We start from the raw sequence: 21234 nt of genomic DNA, 5'->3' as shown, positions 1-21234 counted from the left end.
TCCACATATCCATCCATTATGTCAAGTGCAATTGTGCATTTGTTACCATTATCAATCTCAAAACATTTGCTTTCCACCTGAGCCCTTGGTTTCAACTCTTCATTTTTACCCTCCCTCCTTTCTTCCCCCTCCTTCATGAACCCTTGATAATTTTTTTAATTTTTAAAAAAAGTTTTATTGGCATATACTTCACATTTCATACAACTTAATCATTCAATCATATTAAGATTTGTGCAGTCATCACCACAATCAATTTCAAAATATTTTCTTCTCATCTTCATTGTTGTTAGCACTCTATTCCCCCCATCCTCTCCTGCCATGTCCCTTTTGAAATGGTTGTATGTCAACCATTTCTTTTTCTTTTATTTTAAAAAATATTTTATTAGGAGCTCATACAACTCTCATCATCCATACATATACATACATCAATTGTATAAAGCACATCTGTACATTCTTTGCCCTAATCATTTTCAAAGCATTTGCTCTCCACTTAAGCCCTTTGCATCAGGTCCTCTTTTTCCCCTCCCTCCCTGCTCACCCCTCCCTCATGAGCCCTTTATAATTTATAAATTATTATTTGGTCATATCTTGCCCTATCCAGCGTCTCCCTTCACCCCTTTTTCTGTTGTCCGTCTCCCAGGGAGGAGGTCACATGTAGATCCTTGTAATCAGTTCCCCTTTCCAACCCACTCACCCTGTACCCTCCCAGTATCGCCCCTCACACCCCTGGTCCTGAAGGTATTATCTACCCTGGATTCCCTGTGCCTCCAGCTCCTATATGCACCAGTGTACAACCTCTGTTCTATACAGACTTGCAAGGTAGAATTCGATATGTGATGCCTTTACAAGATCAATGATTTCCCCAAACTAAGAAGGACTAGATGCTTTTAGGTGGGAGATAAGAAAGAGTGAACACATTTTATGTCCATGGCGGATAAAGGGGTTCGTCCCTTCTCCATTTTCACCCATAGGTGCGTCTGCAGTCCATAGACTGGTACGTCTTTAGCTCTGCCCAGTGCATATGGTACCGGATTTCTTAGTCTGCCTCACTTTAACCCTCCCCATCATCTCACTTCTTTTTTTTAAATCATTTTATCGGGGGCTCATACAACGCTTATCATCATCCGCATATCCATGCATTATGTCAAGCACATTTGTACATTTGTTGCCATTATCAGTCTCAAAACATTTCTTTCCACCTGAGCCGTTGGTTTCAGCTCTTCATTTTTACCCTCCCTCCTTTCTTCCCCCTCCTTCATGAACCCTTGATAATTTATAAATCATAATTATTTTGTCATATCTTACACTGTCTGAGTTCTCTCTTAACCCACTTTTCTGTTGTCCATCCTCCAGGGAGGAGGCTATATGTAGATCCCTGTATCGGGTTCACCCTTTCTACTCGATCTTCCCCCAACTCTACCATTTATCTGTCCTGGATTCCCTGCGTTTCCAGTTCCTGTCTGTGCCAGTGTACATCCTCTGGTAAAGCCAGATTTGTAAGGTAGAATTGGGATCATGACAGTGGGGAGAGCAGAAGCATTTATGAACTAGAGGAAAGTTGTATGTTTCATCGCTGCTACACTGCATAGTTGCTAGACAGGCTGGTTGCCCACCCTCCCCATGACACTTCTGTAGGGGATGTCCAGTTGAATGCATTTGTAAGTCTCTGCTGCCTTTCTTCTCCCCATTCTTCCTTCTTTCATCCACACCTCCAAGGAAATGTGGGGAAAATGTCCATATTTGTGTGGTACTCCTCTTTCAGTTTCCTGTTTACTCTTTCTATTTTAATTTAATCATAAGTTTCTCATCTGGCTCTGATGCCTAATGCTCCTCTCCACAAGTCTCAGCAGGGTTCTAAGCCCGTGTGCATGTCTCCTAACTTCTGGGCATTTCTGGAAGGCCTGTGTTCTCTTAGCCCTTGAAAAGACACTGCTCTGTTCCTGCAGACCTGTGAAGGGGAGAGTGATGCCCAACCCTTATTTTTTTTTGCACAGTTTCTTGACTCTACACAATCCCTTTGTTGAAATCCATGTAGATGTAACCATCTTTAAAAGGACCTTCAAAGGTGTCAAGGATTGGATTCTTCAGAAGCAGATGCTGAATGTGTGGGGGTACATGACATTGATTTGGGGGGAACAAATGGGAAAGAAAGGAGACAGAAGCAGGACTGGGCAGAAGATGAGCAATTCCTCTTCTAACTATGAACCCAAGGGAGTGCAGGTCCAAAGCACAAGCAGATACTTGTAGAGCAGTGCGCATTGCAGCACTGTTCACAGAGCCCAAAGATGGACACGGTGCTTATGTCTATCAAGAAACGAATGGGTCGATCAATACAGTACATGCGTACAATAGAATATTTCTCAGTCACGAAAAGAAACGAAGTCCTGACCAATGCCACAACATAGATGAACGTTGCAACTATTACACTGAGTGAAATGAATCAGTCAAAAAGGATAAATTGTGTATGAAAAACATGAAAAGAGGTAGGGTGATCTTTGTACAATGTATTGAATACAAATAATGTTATTAGTTAGTTTCATGAAGAGTGGTGAAATGGCAACATACATATTTCCCACAACGATAATGTGACAACTAGAAAAATACTAACTTCTTAGTTAAATATCAATTGTCGTTTTATGATTTGGGCTGTTTCGTGGGACTTTCCTGTCTCGTCTTAGAGAGCCCCCTTCCTACATAGGCATCTCCCCTTTGTCACCCCGCATCTCTTTCCAGGGTTTCTGTGATCTCTTTAAAAAGAGTTAACGAGTCCTTGGAATGGCTTTTGTATCTAATTTAGGAATTTATCAAAGTTTTTCTATTTGTGCCTGTCAATTGTGTATTGAAAACCAAAGTTAATATATGATACTTTCAGTGAATGGTCTTTATCAGTTATGTTAGTCTGGGTGGACTAGAGAAACACATTCATAAACACGCATATGTAAAGAAGAGAGGATTTTATAAAAAGTGTAATTGTACATTAAGAAAATATCCCAACCTAATGCAGGCCAACGCCTTAAGTCTGATATTATCCCATATGTCTGATAGCAATCTATAAAGTCCTCTTCAGAGTCACGGAACACATGCAATTGAAGCCAAATGCAGGACGATCACAAGCCAGTGGGTAGAAAGTCTTTGGGTCCAGTGGCATTTTAACCATGTCATAGAATGCAGGGGTCCCTCTGTGGCTTCTGGGCTTCAGAATTCTGGTCACATCATGTGTCTTGTCAGCTATAATGTCTCACAAGAATAAGCAAAGAGAGAGAGGTGTCTCCCACCTCCAAGGAGGAAGTACCAGATCTCCCAGAATTGTCAGGAAAAGGCCATCTCCACACAGAAGTCTCATCGATTATCTCCAGATTGATAGCCTAGACTCCACCCCTACACTCTTAATCCTTCAACTGACACCAGATTAGGTGACTACCACATAAATTCATTAAACAAACCATTTAATAAAAAACACATCCCAAGGCTCTCTGCTCCTCCTCGTGCAACACGCAGCCAAATCTTGTTCCCGTTCCCAGCCGCATTCCAGAGAAGCACAATGAAGGGGGTTGGAAATGGATTTTGCCACATTGAGTGCCTGGTCACCAGGGCTGCTTTCAACTCTGGAAAAGTGGACATTGTTGCCATCAATGACACCTTCATTGACCTGAACCAAATGGTCTACATGTTCCATATGTTCCACCCATGGCAAGTTCAATGACACTGTCAAGGCTGAGAACAGGAAGCTTATCATCAATGGGAAGTCCATCTCCAACTTCCAGGAGCGAGATCATGCCAACATCAAGTGAGGTGAAGCTTGTCCTGCGTATGTCAAGTGAGGCTGCGGCTCACTTGAAGGCCCCATCTGTTGATGTCCCCTTGCTTGTGATGGGTTGGAACCATGTAATGGTATGGCCACTCCCTTAAGATTGTCAGCAATGCCTTCTGCACCACCAACCTCTTGACCCCCTTGGCCAAGGTAATCCTTGACAACTTGGAATCATGGAGGGACTCCTGACCACTGTGCACGCCATCACTGCCATCCAGAAGACCGTGGATGACCCCACTGGGAAACTGGCATGACAGCAGTGGGGCAGCCCAGGATATTATCCCCACTTATAATAGCACTTCCAAGGCCATGAACAATGGTATACTGTTGCTGAGTGGGAAATTCACTTCATGGTCTTCTGTGTCCCCACCTTCAATATGTCCTTTGTGAATCTCACTGGCCGTCTGGAGAAAGCTGCCAAGTACAATGACATCAACCATGTGGTGAAGCAGTGTCCAATGGTTCCCTCAAGGGCATGGTGGGCTACACTGAGGACCAGGTTGTCTCCTGTGACTTCAACAGTGACACCGACTCTATCATCTTTGATGCTGGGGCTGGCCTTGCCCTCAACAACCATTTTGTCAAGTTCATTTCCTGCTGTGAAACTGATTTAGGCTATAGCAATAGAATGGTGAACTTCAGGGTCCACATGGCCTCCAAGGAATAAAAACCCCAACCCCATAACCCGAACCATCAGCCGCAGCAACAGCACTAAGGAGAGAGACCCTCAACTGCTGAGGAGTCTTTGTTCCCACTTGATCCCCCAACACACTGAGAATATTCCATCATCTCGACTTTCCATCTAGCCACCCTGAAGAAATCCCAACCTGTTGTGTACCATTGATAATTCCACTGTGGACTTTGGGGCCAGGGTGTGGTGCCCCAACAGACTGGACTGGAAAACGCTCCTAAGGGCCAGCAAACGATCCCTGAACTAACTACAAGCTTTTCTCTTGTGAACTGTTTTGTTCTGTTCTTTGTCAGTGGTTTGTTTTTGTTGTTTTGTTGTCTGGTTGTATACTGTTGCTTTGTTTTCCTCTGTCTAGTTTTCGTGCATGTTAGTGACTCCACAGGTCTGTCTGAATAGGACAGGCTTGGTGAACTATCTGGAGGAAAAACAATGGGACCGACAGTTCCGGGGGGACTTGGGGTGGGGGGGTAGGGGGGGTAAGGAAGTGGTGTTAACAAACCCAGGGACAAGGGAAAAACATGGGACCCCAAATGGTAGAGAAGGGGGAGTGGCAGGCCTGGTGGGAAATGATCAAGGGTAAGGTTGCTTAGAGAAGAGGTATACTCTAGCCCAGGTGGCGATGAAGCATGGTAGTAGGGCAGGAGGAAAGTCAAGGGAGATGGAGGAAAGAGCTAGGAGTCAAAGGGCATTCATGGAGGTCTAGACAAAGACATGTACATGCAAATATATATAGGAGGATGGGGAAATAGATCTATGTGTCTATATTTATAGGTCAAGTATTAAGGTGGCAGAAGGACCTTGGGCCTCTACTCAAACACTCCCTCAATGCATGAATACCTTCTTTTATTAAATTGGAACTCTACGATGCTCACTCTCCCGACACAACGGCTGGAGCCAAAGTGGGTGAACAAGTAAATGTGGTGAAGAAAGCTGATGGTGCCCGGGTATCAAAAGAGATAGTGACTGGGGTCTTAAAGGCTTGAAGATAAACAAGCGGCCATCTAGCTCAGAAGCAACAAAGTCCACATGGAAGAACACACCAGCCTGTGTGATCGAGTGGTCCCAAAGGGATCAGTTACCAGGCATCAAAGAACAAAAAATCATATCATTGACTGCACACCTCCATGATAGGATCGCTGAAGACAAATGGGTGCATAAGCAAATGTGGTGAAGAAAGCTGATGGTGCCCGGCTATCAAAAGAGATAGTGTCTGGGGTCTTAAAGGCTTGAAGGTGAACAAGTGGCAATCTAGCTCAGAAGCAAATAAGCCCACATGGAAGAAGCACACCGGCCAGTGCGATCACGAGGTGCCCAAGGGACCAGGTATAAGGCACCATGAAAAAAAAAAGATATAAGTGTGTGTATGTATGTGTATATATGTGTATATGTATATATGTATATATATATCATATCAAATGAAGGGGGAAGTGCAGAGTGGAGACCCAAGGCCCAAGTGTCGGCCAATGGAGATCCCCTCACAGAGGGGTTTAGGAGAGGAGATGGGTTAATTAGGGTGTGAGGTAGTATCGATGAAGAACACAGCTTTCCCCCAGATCCTGGATGCTTCCTCCCCCAACTACTATGATCTGAATTCTACCTTGCAGGGCTGGATAGGACAGAGGCTGTACACTGGTACATATGAGGGTTGGAGGTACAGGGAATCCAGGGTGGATGATACCTTCAGGACCAAGGGTGTGAGGGACGATGCTGGGAGAGTGGAGGGTTGGAAAGGGGGAACTGATTACAAGGATCCACATGTGACCTCTTCCCTGGGAGAGGGACAGCAGAGAAGGGGGGAAGGGAGACTCCGGATAGGGCAAGATATGACAAAATAACGATGTATAAATTACCAAGGGCATATGAGGGAGGGGGGAATGGGGAGGGAGGGGGGAAAAAAAAGAGGACCTGATGCAAGGGGCTTAAGTGGAGAGCAAATGCCTTGAGAATGATTGGGGCAGGGAATGTATGGATGTGCTTTATACAATTGATGTATGTATATGTATGGATTGTGGTAAGAGTTGTATGAGTCCCTAATAAAATGTAAAAGAAGAAAAGAGAAAAAAATGATTAGGGCAAAGACTGTACAGATGTGCTTTATACAATTGATGTATGTATTTGTATGAACTGTGAAAAGAATTGTATGAGCCCCAATAAATTGTTAAAAAAAAAGATAATTCCACTGTACCCAGCCTCAAACAAACAAACAAACAACAAACAAGCTAACAAACACAAATGCTTCGTAAGACATGAGGACTTTCTGTTTCCTCAACAATTTAACATTATCAAAATAGTAATCCTTCTAATTTTCATCAAAATATTTTCCAGTGAAGAAAGGGCTCATCATACTCTTCAGTTCCCTTAAGAATTTTCTATTCTAAAATTTCTTCTGGAGTCACCTCTTCCTCCCTGTCTCCCTTCCCCCAACCAACAATTTCCCCTTCAAGACCTTGTCTGGTGCCAGAAGGTCCTTCGTTTTTTTTCTCATCCTGATCCTGTGGCTCACAGGGAAGGAGAGCCACAAATGTGCCTGACTTGGAGACTCTCTTGACATTTTAAAGGGTAACAATAAATAAATACATAAATAAACAAATAAATAATTCTTATTGAGTATGAGAACACAATTAAATTATCAGGAGACTTAAAGCATAATATACTCTTAAATATTTTACTTTTTACGGAAAATGTTTTTAATCTTTTCACAGGCGTGATTGAAATGGCCTTGGAATTTAAAAAAAGGAAATGAAAGATTGGCTTAGGTGAAATTTTATAAGGCAAATCACGTTCTCCTTTAACAATTTTGATAGACATTGTTCTATGACATTGGTAAACATTTCGCAATTTGTCCTCAGCTCATGGTTTCCGTTAATCTAGCTTCCCTCCTTGCAGTATCATTTTTGTTTGGGGTGAATGTTGACCATTTGGTTCCATGTTTTTGATTGTTTCAAGGAGTTCATTCTTCACAGGTGACAGTATGTATTCTGTGCACCAATATTTCTTTTGGCTGAAAGATGGCCTCTATGAGTGGCTTCCGTTTGAAATTCAGAGGGTCTCTTGGGATGATAGACTTGAGGGGCTCCTTTAGTCTCATCAATTTAGTGAGTCTGTCTTTTAGGAATTTTAATATTTCCTACAATTTTCTCTCATATATGTAGCATTGTATGAAATACCTATAAACATTTATGTACATATATACCTCCTAATAAAAGTATTTTTTCATCCACATATATTCACATATGCCTTCCCAAACACATACAACCTGTATGTCTACCTTTATAACTACATGGAGTCCTACTGGCTTAGGGATTATGCATTGGGTTTCAACCCACAAGGTCAGCAGTTTAAAACCATCAGCTACTCCCTGGGAGAAAGATAGGGCTTATCAACCATAAAAATAAGTGTTTTTGGTTTGTATCACTGATGTTGCAAAATATTGTATAGTAACCAGTGATATAATCCTTCTTGCGTACCTCTCAGTTGTCTTTGTTTACCTTGATCAGACTCCTGTGATGGCCCTGTATTGTGTTCTAACATTCCCATTGCCAGACAAAGAAAGTGTCTAGTATCAAGAAAGTAATTTCCCTAACATCAAAGTAAACGTCAAAGAGCATTGCTTTCTGTGTATACATCTAATCATGAATTTACAAAAATGAGATATAGAATATTTCTTCTTTTGTGATTTACTTAATTCACTGAACATAATGTACCCCATATTTAAATACATTATTATATGCTATGGATTCTTTATTATTCTTTTTCCATGTGGTGCAGTACTAGATTGGGTACTTGATTTATTACTTACAATGACTCTAATGTGAATTGGGGGAAGTTTGTAGAGCAGATCATTTTCTGTCATACAAAGGACACACGTTTTATTTCATCCCATTGATTGGCAGGCCCATATTGTACCACCACGTATCCCACTTGTCCCTCTGTTTCCTGTTTCCATTCCTTCGTCTTTTCTAAATCTTCAGAACTTTATCCTTGGTTATTGCTGTCTTTTTATCTCAAATGAATGGTTATTCTGAAGTATGAATGTCTCCCTAGTATTACCATGCATCTTATAAATCTGTCCATTGTTCAATGAAAGTTGAGTCATTGGGTAAAGGCCATTTCAAAACCTGAAGGGTGACCGTGTTAGTCAGGGTTCCAAAGAGAAACAAAACCAGAAGAGCAATAATTATATATATTTATACAGATAGATAAAACATAAGAAATAAACAGTTAATTCAATTATAAAGAAGTACAAATAGCTCAGTGCAACTCACTCCCGTGAGACATGTGTGAGACACTGGCAGTCCTTCAAGTTCAGAGGGCCTCTAGGTAGTCCTTTGTAGAGCAATTCAGGCTATGGGGTACAGGCAGCAAACAGCAAGGCAGGTCACCAACAGTCAGATGACAGTGTCTGACAGTTCCTAGCAAAAGAGATGTAAATTCCAATAGTGTAGCAAAGCAGGTATTGAAGGAACCTCAAATTACAGCGACACAGTCCATGGGTTAGGTGTGCCACAGGTAGTGTAGCTTTCAAATTGAGGCAAAGAACAAGCAAGGCAGCCTCACACTGGTCCGATGATCAAAGAGCAAGAGACAAGAAAGGTGAGGCTCACTGAACCATTTATCTCCCCGCCCTTCAATTCATCCCACATGTGATCATTGGTCAAGTTGGCACAATATATGTTCGCTATCTCAGTGACTAAGAGCTTTAGTTGTGGAGTTCCACAATCTCCAATTGATCAGTAAATCTTGTCTTTTACAAAATGAATGGCTTTGAGTTTTATTCCTTATACTTATAATAGTAATATAGTATTTCATTATATGTCTACGACACAATTTGTTTCTATGTGTCTCTGTTTCAGTATATGTGCTGCTGAAGTGAGCACTCTATGTTTTTCTGCTGATGGGCACTGAGGTTGTTTCCATTTTTTGGCTATTGTGAATAATGCTACAATGAACTTGTTTGTGCATAATTTATTTGTGTCACTGTTCTGATATCTCTGGGATGTTCCAGCCATAATCCTTTTGTCACCAAACAACTGGGTACAAAGCGCAACCCAGTACGATAGAGTCAATCCCAAACCATAGTGAGCCAAAAAGGGTTTCTGAGGATTTGAATATTTACAGAAGCAGACACTCTCATCTTTCTCTCATGTTGAGGATGGTGGATTTGAAGCAGCAACTTGGCTATTAGTAGCCCTGTGCCCAACCCATAGCACCACCAATCACCCTTAGGGAAATGAAAACAGGAGTTGTTTGGGGCCCACAAACAGGACTGGAGAGGTTACTAATAATGTAAATAACGTGCATGGAATGCATGTGGGGGTGTGCTCACACAAAAAAAAGTATGTGGAAGTTTAATGAGGTGTAGCGGTTATATTTTAGGTCAATTTGATGGTACCTGTGTGGAGTTCGTGGTGGAGTCCACCCTGTCAATGAAGTGGTAGCCTGGTCTTACCTATTTATGGGTGTGGCCTTTTCTGGAAGAAAGACAGTGAGAATAGCTTCCGTTTACTCTGGTGCTTTGCCTTCCTCCTTGCTGGGCCTTCACTGGGACTCTGTATCTACCTCCAGGGATGACCCATGTGAGCCGCTGACCGGGAGAGATGGTGGAGCCTGCCATGTTTCTACTGACCTGGGATGCACTTATCTCTGCACACATTTGCCTGTGTTCTTTCTGCTCCCTGCTTCACCTTTTTATAGCATCAGCTGTAGCTACATGGGTCTGAAGTGGGACTGGGCTGGGGTGCTTTTTTGGTATAGATTTGCCTCGATATAAAGCTGTCAGAGCCAGCTGACGAGTTGAAAACTCCTGAAAGGGGGAGCAAGGATTAAGGTAAAAACGAAAGACAGAAAGTATTGGTAGGGCAACAGTCTGGTGGACTGAAGCACCAAGTTTATTCTACACACTTCTTATATCCATGCAGAAACAACTCAAGGTTAATTATCTCATTGTTAAGCAAGCACATTTGATACACATAGCAACTCTTTCTTCTGCCAAGCCAGACATCCTTGAGAAAATTAAGCAAACTGTTTTTTCCCAGAACTTGCATACTTTTTAGCCCTTGACAGTCTGTTCAAAACAAAAAGTCACAGAAGAAATCAGCAAACACTGACACATAGGTCAAGAGAATTCTCAGCCATATCAAGCTGAGTCTTAATGGCTTTCAACATAAAGCAACTTCTTTCACATATGGATGTCAGTGGTTTTGTTTCTCTAAACAACCCAGCCTAGTGAACAAGGGGATTGGTTAGTGTGGCCATGCTGTTAGGCTGGACATTTGTTTGAGCAGCTAGATTTGCTGACGTATAGAGCTAGAGTTGAGTATCTTATGGCCACGGCTTGTTAGCAAAGTGAGGCGCCTCTAATGGGCAACTATTTGCAGAATTAAGAGAGCATTGTAGTACTATCAAGTGACATACCTTTTACTTTACTTTTGAATTAACCGGCACTTTAGTTAATTTTTTTGTTGTTTCTAAATGGAATTATTTCTGGCTCAAAGGTATTTAAAAGCAATATTCTTGGAGAGGCTTCCAGTCTCTATATGTCTAGTAAGGGTGAATTCTTTGAGAATCTGAAGTTCTACTGTGGTAGTTACATAATCTGTTGTCAACTTCAGACTATTAAGCATGATGGGATGGAGTCTAGCCTATCAATCTGGTCACGGCCTAATGATCTCATTGGAGGCTCTAAGGAGATAAATAGCTTGCTGGAGGTGGGACACAGACATTCCCTGCAAGACATTTTTGTTGACAAGTCACCTAGAGCCACACTGATGGAGCCAGAGCCCTGGACATGGAGTTTCCATGAGGAGACCTATGCCAGCACTGAGATGCTAATACCGCCATTCGATCCACAAGACTTTCCACCCACTAACCTGTGATTTTCCTGCATTTGGCATCATTGCATGTTTTCCCTGAGTCTGAACTTATAAACAGTATCAGACCTAGAGGCTGATATCAGACTTATGGACATTATCTGGAGTAGACTGGGATGCTGCCTTAATATATAGTTGCTCTTTTTACATAAAGCTCTTTCTTATGCACATATGAGTGTCTATGAATTTGTTTCTTTAGCCAAACCAGACTAACAAATATTTCTCCTTTTCTATCAGGATCCACATAACATGATCCTGATAAGAGCATTTCATAGTGATAGTGAGGCATTATCTAGTTCTTTTGTTTCCAAGGTAGAGGTGATCGTGTTGTTGTTTGGAACTGAGTTTGTTCCTACCTTAACAACTCTATGCACAACAGCACAAAACACTGTCCAATCCTGCACCATCCTCACAATTTTTCCAGAGCTTAAGCTCATTGTTTCAGCCACTGTGTCAATCATCTTGTCGAAGATCTTCCTCCCTTTCTCTGCCTGTCTACGATACCAAGCACAATGCCCTTTTTCAGAGATTATTCTCTTCTGACACCATATGCAACGTATGTAAGATGAAGTCTTGCCATCCTTACCTCTAGGAGCGCTCTCTGGTCATATTTCTTCCAAGGGCGATTTGTTTATCCTTTTAACAGTCCATGGTGTTTTCAATATTTTGCCAACACCACAATTCAAACACATCGATTCTTACTTGGTCTTCCTTGTTTAATGTCCAGCTTTCACATATATATGAGGCTATTGAAAATATCATGAGTTGGTTCAGGCCCATGAGTCCTCAGAGATAATCCTTGCTTTTCAAAACTCTAAAGAGATCTTCCACATCACAGTGACCCGCTGCAGTTCGTCTTTCGATCTCTTGATTGTTCTTTCTATGAGCATTGCTTGTGGATCCAAGCAAGACAAAATCCTTGAGGACTTCAATCTTTTTAAACTTCTTTATTATTTTTGTTTTTAAAAATAATTTTATTGGGAGCTCATACAATTCTTATGACAATCCATACATACACCCATTGTGTCAAGCATATTTGTATATTTGTTGCCATCATCATTCTCGAAACGTTTTCTTCTATGCGAGCCCTTGATATCAGCTCTTCATTTTCCCCCTTCCTCCCCTTTGTTTCCTCTCTCATAAACACTTGATAATTTATAAATTATTATTTTGTTATATCTTACACTGTCCAAGGTATCCCTTCAGCCACTTCTCTGTTGTGCATTGCCCAGGGAGGAGGTTATATGTAGATCCTTGTAATTTGTTCCCCATTTCTACCTCACCTTTCCTCCACCCTCCTGGTATCGCCACTCTCACCACTGGTACTGAAGGGATCATCTGTCCTGGATTCCCCGTGTTTCCAGTTCCTATGTGTACCAATGTACATCCTCTGGTCTAGTCATATTTGTGAGGTAGAATTGGGATCATGATAGCGGGGGGAGGAAGCATTTAAGAACTATAGGAAAGTTGTAGGTTTCATCATTGATACCATGGACATGACTGGCTCGTCTCCTCTCCACAACCCTTCTGTATAGGGGTGGAGGACTTCAATCTTTTCCATCTGTCATGACATTTCCTATCGGTCCATTTGTGAGGATTTTGGTTTTGCTTACATTGAATTGTAACCCTTACTGAAGGCTACAATCTCGGATATTTATCAGCAAGTGGCTGAATCCTCTTTAATTTCAGCAAGGAAGGTTGTGTCATTGTGTTAGTCCACATAGACTACAGAAACAAATTAATAGACACTCATACGTTTATAAGAAAGAGTTTATATGCAAGAGCAATTGAATATGGAGAAAACATACCAGTCCAGTCCAGACAAAGTCCCTAAGTCTCATACTATGTCTGATACCAATCTCTAAAGTCTTCTTCAGACCCACAAAACACATGCAATGGCGCCAAATGCAGAAAGATCACAGGCCAGTTGGTGAGAAGCCTTTTGTATCCCCTGGCATTGTAAGCATTTCAGTGCTTGCCGGGGTTCCATGTGGTTTCTCCAGCTCCAAGGGGTCAGGCTGCATCAGGGTAGTTTCACGTGGCTTCCTGTCAGAAATGTCTTACAAGGAGTGAGCAGAATGTCTCCTGCCTCCCAGGAGGAAATACAGGAGTTCCCATAATCCTGAGGAGAAGGCCATGTTCATACAGAGGCCTCATTAGCTACAGTGATTGACAGATTAGAGTCCACCTCTACACTCTTAACCCTCAAATTGACACCAGATTATGTAATTACCACAGTCATCTCCATATGGCAGAGTGTTAATAAGCCTTCCTCCAACCCCGAGGCAGCTTTCTTCTTCTAGTTTCTCTGATTATTTGCTTATGAAGAAATGATGGAAATAAGCCCAACCCAAACCCACTGCCCTAAAGGTTACTCCAACTCATAGCAAACCTGTAGGACACAGACCAACTGCTCCCTGGGGTTTCAGAGATTGTAACTCTTTATGGAAGAAGTCTTTCTCCTAGAGAGTGGCTGGTGGGTATGAACTGCTGGCCTTGTTGATGGCAGTCTAATACATAGCCCACTAAGCCACCAGGGCCATGTAGACAATTAGTGTTATTTTCCAATACCATCTCTAATCCTTGCATTGTCTTCTTCATTGCAGTTTGCTCCTGATAAATAGAGAATAACGTTACATTGTAGATAGCTGTCTTCAAGGTATGAATCCAGACCTTACTCGCAAACTAGGACATAGATAGAACATGAGCTTTATGAACTGTGACAGCTGACTGCATTAACCCATGAGACAGTGACCATGAACTTTCGAACGAAGAAAACAAATCCCATAAGGTAATTTTTTGTCTAATTAATATCAGCACTTGCAGTTCCTTTTTGAATCATTATATTTATCATCAATTAAAATATTTACATTACCCATTGTTTACTTTAGGGAAAGACATTTACAAATATTATAAATATAAATAGTAAATAGTTAATGACAGTGTAAAATGTTTTATTTAATGGACTCATGGTATATTGATAGAACAAATTTCCATTGGCTTAAAAAGTTTCTTTGGGTGAAACTTGAATGTGAATTTGTATTGATTTCTTCAAAATATTAAACATACATAGGCTCTGACTGTTTTGTTATGCTCCAAGAAGAAAGAACGTTTTTTCTTTCTAAATTTAACAATTAAAACATCTGAGAAAAGAGAATTCTCATTTTCCATGTACTACATTTATTACTTGATGATTTCTCCTGATTTAATAACAAGATCTAGTGGAATTGCATATTTACTTATCACTTCTGTAGAATATGGAACACAATTAGGCAAGATATTTAGTTAACTAATTCCATAAATAAAGTTATCTTAGATTTATTTTGCATTTACTTTGAGATGAAATCGCTTGAACAAAATCCATGTGCACCAGGCTACACTATTTTCACTATCTCTCCTAATGGTATTCATTGAGATGTTTAAATGGGAAAATGAGGATTATTTTTATTTTTCCATATTCTTTACTTTGAATACAGGATATGGAATGTATCCCTAAGCACTAGTACTGATTTTTCTAGCTCCAAATTAGATATTCACTATATCCATCCTCTCTCAACTTAACCCCACACTTCAGCCCAGACCACTGTAATTCCTTACCTAAACTATGAAAATAATACTGGATATAATTTTCTTCTCCTGCTCTTCTATAGTCTGATTTCTTTGAGTAATATTCGATTTCTCTTTATAATTTTTAAGCGACTACTCATACTGCTGTGAATTTATTTGGAATCCTAACTGTAATGGATTGAATTATGTCTCCCCAAATAAAGTTAAAATTCTTACTTCCAGTACAAGTGAGTGTGGCATGATTTGGATGTAGTATCTTTGCAGTCAGAATTAAGCTCAGTATCTTGAGATGGAATGTTTCTGGGTTCAGGGTAATTTCTGAATCCAGTGACACATGTCCTCCTGAGAAGAGGTTTGGGACTCCCAGAAACACAGAAGAAAGCAGTGAACATAGATGCAGAGACTGGAGGACAGCCATGAGCTAAAGAATGCTATTTATCACATATACTCAAGGATAAGCTGACACACATATCAGCAGAAGCATCCATTTTACCACAAAACTGCATTAAAAATGGGGTATCAGATGCCCTCTTTAATAAGTGGTACTGGAAAACTTGCATATATCTACCTGAAGAAAAATGCAATAAGACCATTAAGTCACTCCATGCACAAGAATAAACTCAAGGTGGATCACAGACCTTGAAGTTAAACCCCAAATTATTAGGGTCATCAATAAGGGAATTGGGACCAACTTGAGAACTTTGCCAAAGCACATACATAGACTGTCAGAAATAGGGAAAGGCACAAACAGAGGGGGCACAGATTGGCAAATGGAATATACTGAAGATAATAAATCTGTGTACAACGCAAGAATTCACCAAGAGAGTAATAAGAAAGTCCACCAACAGGGAAAACATCTTTAGCAATGACACAACAGACAAAGGCCTTATCACTAAAATCTACACTACTCTGCTAGCTTCCAAAAGGAAAAAACTAATTGCCCACTGAGGAGGTGGGCAAATGACCTGAACAGAAGTTTCACAGGTGAAAAAAATCCAAATGGCCAATAAACATATGAGGACATGTTCCCGATCTTTAGCCATAAGAGAAATGCAAATTAAAAACAACAATGATGTATCACCTAACACCCTCAAAGATAGCCCAATTCAAAAAATCAGAAAACAGCAAGTGTTACAGGGGCTGTGGGGAGACAGGAACTCTCATCCACTGCTGGTGGACCTGTAAGTATGTACAGGCACTATTGAAATTGATCTGGTGATATCTAAAGCAGATGAAAATCGAGTTACCATATGACCCAGCAATCTCCCTATTGGGCATATACCCAGAAGAGGGAAGAAACAATAATACGGTCAGACATCTGTGCTCCAATGTTCATTGAAGTACAGTTCATAATTGCAAGGATTTGGAAACAACCCAAATTTCCAACAACTGACAAGTGGATTAAAAAACTGCGGGACATACATTCAATGGAGTACTATGCATCACGAAAAAGCAGTGATGAACATATGAAACACATAGCGGCATGTGAAGAACTGGAAGAAATCATGCTAAGCGAAGTAAGCCAGGCACAAAAGGAAAAATAAACATGAGAATGCTGAGGTAAGTTTTAAAAAAATGCAAAAAGGGCATAGGAAAAAAGCTAGTGTATACAAACATTCCTGGGTGAGGGCTAGGTAGTATGGCAGGGGCCAGGACAAATCCAGGGATACATATGGTAGCCAACTAAAAAGGAGGGAGGAAAAGGGGGAAAAAGGAAAGTAAAGAAATGGGTAGCAGGGGCACATGGCACAGTGCTTCAAGATGTGAATGCAACATGCTGGCATGGAATAGGGAATGATGAGATAGGTCTGAGGGTCTGTTCCTAATCCCAACTACATGGACACCTTCCCCTCCCTCCATAAGAATTTATTTCAGAGGAGAGCATTGAATCTGCAGCTCAGGGAGAGTGACATTATCTGATCAGAGCACACAAGATCACATGAAGGAGAGGAAGAGAGAGTGGAGCACATCCTGGCCTACCAACCTTGAGGACGATATTCCAGCTCAGAGCTGCCAATCCACAGAGAAGACCATATGGCTGGCCCAATTATGAGGCACAACATCCCTCACTGACCCATAGCCCTACAGGAGATAACACTGACGACATAGTGTGGGAATTGCACCCGATCTGATCCCACCACACCGAGGCAAAATCCTAAGGTTATGGCACAGAACAGGAAGGGGAAAAGAGCAAGCAAGTCCCCAGGCAATACCAAAAATAGACTTTGGGCTAGGGTGTGGTGCCACAATAGACTCGACCAGAAAACATTCCTAAAGGCCAACAAAATGTCCTTGAACTAACTACAAGCTTTTCATTCTTGTGTTTTTTGTTTCTCTCATTGGCTTGTTGGCGTGCTTGTTGTTGCTTTGTTTTCTTTTCTTGCTTGGTTTTTCTCTGTCTTGTTTTTGTGCATGTCATTATCTCCACAGTTCTGTCTAAATAAGATAGGCTGGATGAACATTCTGGAGTAGAAAACAATGGGACCTACAGTTCTGGGGAAACATGGGAGAGGGGGCCGTGGGGGGAAAGTAAGTGGTATTAACAAACCCAGGGACAAGGGAACAACAAGTGATCCAAATTGTTGGTGAGGTGGAGGGTGTAGGAAGCCTGGTAGGGTGTGGCCAAGGGTAATGTAACTGAGAGGAATTACTGAAATCCAAATGAAGGCTGAGCATGATATTGGGTCATGAAGAAAATGAAAGGAAATAGAGGAAGGAATTAGGAGGTAAAGTGCATTTATAGAGGTATAAATACAGGCATGTACATATGTAAATATATTCATATATGAGGATGTGTAAATAGATCTAGGTACATATATGTATAGATTTAGTATTAAGGTAGCAGATGGACATTCAGCCTGCACTCAAATACTCCCTCAATGCAAGAATACTTTGTTCTATTAAACTGGCATTCAATGATGCTAACCTTCCCGACACAATTGCTGAAGACAAAGTGGGTGCATAAGCAAATGTGGTGAAGAAAGCTGATGGTGCCCGGCTATCAAAAGATATAGCACCTGGGGTCTTAAAAGCTTGAAGATAAACCAGCAGCCATCTAGTTCAGAAGCAACAAAGCCCACATGGAAGAAGCACACCAGCCTACGTGCTCATGAGGTGCCAAAGGGATCAGTTATCAGGCATCAAAGAACAAAAAATCATATCATTGTCTGCTCACCTCCCTGATACAATCGTCGAAGATAAATGGATGCATAAGGAAATGTGGAGAAGATACCTAATGGGGCCAGAATATCAAATGATATAGCATCTGGGTTCTTAAAAGCTTGAAGTTAAACAAGTGGTCATCTAGCTCAGAGGCAACAAATCCCACATGGAGGAAGAACACTAGCCTGTGCAATCATTAGGTGTCAAAGGGATCGGATATCAGGCATCATCAGAACAAAAAATTTTATCATTGTGAATGAGAGGGAATGTGGAGTGGAGACCCCAAACCCATTTGTAGGCAATTGGACATCCCCTTACGGAAGGATCATTGGGAGAAGACAAGCCAGCCAATGTGCTGTGTAGCAACGATGAAATATACAATTTTGCTCTAGTTCCTATATACTTCCTCCCCCACTCCCAACCCCGACTATCATGATCCCAATTCAACCTTGCAGATCTGGATAGACCAGAGGATGTACACTGGGACACATAGGAATTGGAAACACAGGGAATCCAGGGCTGATGATCCCTTTTGGACCAGTGGTGAGAGCGGCCATACTCAGAGGTTGGAGGGAGGGTAGGGTGGAAAATGGGAACCAATTACAAGAAACTACAAATAACCTCCTCCCTGGAGGATGGACAACAGAAAAGTAGGTGAAGGGAGAGGTCGGACACTGCAAGATACGACAAAATAATAATTTATAAATGATCAAGGGGTCATGAGGGAGGGGGTTGTGTGGAGGGAGGGAAAAATGAGTAGCTGATGCCAGCGGCTTAAGTGGAGAGCAAATGTTTTGAGAATGATGAGGGCAAGGAATGTATAAATGTGCTTTACACAATTGATGTATGTATGGATTGTAATAAGAGCTGTATGAGCCGCTGATAAAATAAGTTTTTTATATGCTGACCAACTTGGCTTATACATGAGTGTATAGGTATGTTCTTTTGGTTAATATGTTGAAGATTGTGATTGTTACATAATTTCATAGTCAACTTGAATATATATTAAAGTGGAGTTTAGCTTGACAGTCAGGTCACAGCCTGTGGGTGTAATTGACACACTCGTGTGGGCATGGCCTTCTCATAAGGAGGATCTCCACCCCCAGCTCCCCTTCCCCCATCTCTCTCTTTTTCTCTATCTCTCTTTCTTTTTCTGCCTTTACCTTCCTATTAGCTGAGCCTAGAATTGCACCCAATGGCCTGTGATATTCCTACATTCTGCACCATTGCATTTGGCTTCATGAGTCTGAAGAAGGATTCATGGGCTAGTATTGAACTTATGGACTGGAGTTGGACTATGTTGGGATGTTTTTATATATGGATTAGTTGTGGACATAAAACTTTCCTACACAGATGAGTGTTGTGGAATTTGTTTCTCTAATCAACCCAGCCTAACACAAAAGTAATGTAGATCTATTTAATATTATTCTTAGGTTAACTCTGTACCATGTATGTTGAATTTGATGGAAGCAAATGTGTTCTCTGTCCCTTTTATGTGAGTTTATAAGTGCATCCTCCATCATCACTTAGACCTCAGATGACTACAGCTATGACCAGCATCTAGACTTCAGCTTCATCAGGGATTTTAGACTACTAATCAGGAGTCACAGGACTGTGATATACTAAATATTTTTGCTTTTAAGCCACTAAGCTTTGGGATATTTTGACATGCAGTAGTAAATAATGAAAACATCGTTCATACACATAGCATTTTATTTCAAATCATATTTGAAGAGAAAAATTAATATTTAAGATTAGAAGTAAATGACATGTGAGTTAAGTGTACAAATATTGCTAAAGAGATAGATAAAACATAACCTAAATCAATTCATTTGATCTAGTTAGTCAATCAAAAATTAATCAAAGGAAAATGTCTTTCATTGTGCTAAAATATTGAAATGTAATTATACATTAAAATGATAAAGAATGCTTAAATTTGAGTTTCATTGACATTAGATGCTGTCGAGTTGATTTTGACTCATCGGGATCCTAAAGACAAGACAGAGCCCTGCCCCATCCTGCACCGCAAATAGTTGTTTCTATCTCTGTTTGACCTCATTGTTGCAGCCAGGTATGGGCTTAGGATTCATAAATTCCTAATTATTTGTCCTAATTATGGTAATGCCAAGATTGGAGTTAATATGCCTAAGTTAAAAAGTGATGTGTCTAAGAAGGACAACAAGAAAATATTAGGTAAAAAATTCTAAATGAGTTTACACTTAAGTTATTCTAAAATATTATATACTTACTCTAACTTTTTCTACAGTAGTGGTTGAATAGCACTTTGGGAATATTTTGAATTATCAGTATTATATGTGGATAAAACTGAAGGTAACAAACTATAAGGACTATTACTAATCCAGATATACATATGGCATTTTTACCCTTTTAATATTTTATTATACTTTAGATGAAATTTACATAGCAAATTAGTTTTATAAGTCGATGGTTCGTCCATAAATTGCTTCAAGACATTGGATGCAATCCACACAATGTGTTAGGTCTCTCCCTATTTCCTCCCTAGTTTCCTTAGAAACTCTGGTCCATTTTCTCTACCTGGCTTGTCTCCTCTTTTTAAAAATCCTTTTATTGGGGGCTGGACAATTCTTATCACAATCCATTCATACATCCATTGTGTAAAGCACATATGTATACTTGTTGCCATCATCATTCTCAAAACATTTGCCTTTTACTTGAGCCCTTAATATCAGCTGCTCATTTCCCCCTCCCTCGTCCCTCCCTCCTACCTCATGAACCCTTCATAATTCATAAATTATTATTATTTTGTCATATGTTACACTGTCTGACGTCTACCCCTTCCCTCTGCTCTGCTGTCCATCCCCCAGGAAGGAGGCTATATGTAGATTCTTGTAATCAGTTCCCTCTTTCTACCCCACATTACCTCCAACCTCCAGGCATCGCCACTCTCACCACTGGTCCTGAAGGAGTCATCAGTTCTGGATTTCCTGTATTTCCAGTTGCTATCTGTACCAATGTACACCCTCTTGTCTAGCCAGATTTGTAAGGTAGAATTGCGATCATGATAATGGGTGGTGGTGGTGATAGGAAGCATTTAAGAACTAGAGGAAGTTATATGTTTCATTGTTGCTACCCTGCACCCTGACTGGCTAATA

The sequence above is a fragment of the Tenrec ecaudatus genome, chromosome 4, assembly GCF_050624435.1.
Source record: "Tenrec ecaudatus isolate mTenEca1 chromosome 4, mTenEca1.hap1, whole genome shotgun sequence".
Classification (NCBI taxonomy): Eukaryota; Metazoa; Chordata; class Mammalia; order Afrosoricida; family Tenrecidae; genus Tenrec; species Tenrec ecaudatus.
This window is presented reverse-complemented; position numbering follows the sequence as displayed.